Here is a 2,027-nt window from a genome sequence, read left to right as displayed (position 1 = left end):
GCGCGCGCGCACGCACACACACACACACACACACACACAAGATATTAAGCTCTATAGATTTTATGCCAATAATATATTAAATTCGATGGATGGTACAACAGAAGAGGTATTTCACATTAATAAATTTCGGTGAATATGGTGCAAAGACACAGGAACATAGTAGCTGTCTTGCATTTGAAACAATATCTTCTTATTTATATCACCGATTTACTGTTCTTAAAATTCAGAATCTAACCTTTATTTCATTTTGTAATATAGAGAAACTTTGTTTTAATATCCATCGATTTGTTCTTTGTACAGATTATTTTACAATATAATTTCAAAACATTTAGCCGCTAGAAGGTGGTTGTAAGCAATCGATACTTCAGCATATATTTAAAAGAGGTAAATATATTCAATAAGATGAAAATTCAAATTACAAACGTATTCGATGATGAAAATATTCGGTAATTTGAGACGCTTAATATCCAATATCCATACTTCTGAAGGGATAAATATTTCATTGACAAATTCAGAATTTTTTGCACAGAAGCAGTGGTTGAAATCTCAGCAGCTCAGTGAACCAGTTGTTAAAATTTTGCCAGCTTACCACTGAGTAGGGGTATATGTAGACAATCATGATTATAGATTTTGAAACTATGAACACGAACGTTGGATTGCATATAGAAAATGTGAGGAAGCCTTTTCCATGGATTTTCATAGAAAACAAGATAAGTTATAAACATTAGATCCACACAACGATGTGAGCATCATAGACTAGTTTGAGATGCTTGGTATGGACATTTATATTACAGAATTCTTATGGCTGAATGTGCATATTTAAGGCCAAACTAAGCGATCAAAATGCCATCAAAAATCATTTCACTCATTTCTGATGGCCATCTTTGCGATCTTCGAACATAAATCCTAAATACAACCTTAGGGCATACCCAGTTCCCTAAAGCCATTTCTATCATTAGGCGTAAAGTCTTAAAGTTACTCATATTTGAAATATTGGTTTCAAATTTCGGCACAAAGGGAGGGAGTATATCGATTACATCGGCCCCAGTGCTCAACTAGTATTTATTTGACTTATCTCGAAAGATGAAAGGCAAAGTTGACCTCGGTGGAATGTGAACTCAGAAAGAAAAGACGGATGAAATGCCACTGAGCATTTTGCCCAGTGTGTTAACATTTCTGCCTGTTCGCCGCCTTAATAACGATAATTTCAAATTTTGGTACAAGACCTGCAATTTCAGGGAAGGGGATAAGTCGATTACCCCAACCCCAGTGTTCAACTTATTTTATCGACCCCGAAAGAATGAAAAATAAAGTCGACTTCGGCGGAATTTGAACTCAGAACGTAGAGGGACGAAATGCCGCTGAGCATTTTTCCCGGCGTGCCAACGATTCTGCCTGCTCACCGCTTTCGCCTTAATGATAATTATAATCCTTTTTACCAAAGGCACAAGGCATGAGCAATTTCAGGGAAGGGGATAAGTCGATCACATCGACCGCAGTGTTTCCCTGGTACTTAATTTATCGACCCAGCAAGGATGAAAGGTAAAGTCGAAATTTGAACTGGGAATGAAAAGATCAATGAAATGCTGCCGAGCATTTTACCCGGCGTGCTAATGGTTCTGCTAGCTCACCGCCTTATTCATATTCGAAATATTTGTCGAGTCTAATGAGATGAACGTCTTTAAAAAGATTTTAGATGTATAATAAATGAAGCAAGCTGAAGATTGTCATAGTACAATGACATAAAAATGCCACGGTACAGTGAGTAGTATATAGAGTGGTTCACATATGTTGTATAGGATCTTTGCGTTTGCCTTAATTTAAATAATAATGATTGTGCGTTTGCATTTTTAAGGTTAACCATTTATAGATTATCAGTTCCGTTTTTTATGTTTGAAAAATATAGCAATCGTAGCAGAGAACTACTGTTGACATTAGCAGAAGATAAGACACTGGATTTAAAGAAAGACATAGAAGTGACGCTTTGTCAGTAAAACATGAGGCTTAAATGTCTGATATCTCTTCGG

This window comes from Octopus bimaculoides, chromosome 5 (assembly GCF_001194135.2).
Source record: "Octopus bimaculoides isolate UCB-OBI-ISO-001 chromosome 5, ASM119413v2, whole genome shotgun sequence".
Lineage (NCBI taxonomy): Eukaryota > Metazoa > Mollusca > Cephalopoda > Octopoda > Octopodidae > Octopus > Octopus bimaculoides.
Note: the sequence above shows the minus strand (reverse complement) of the source record.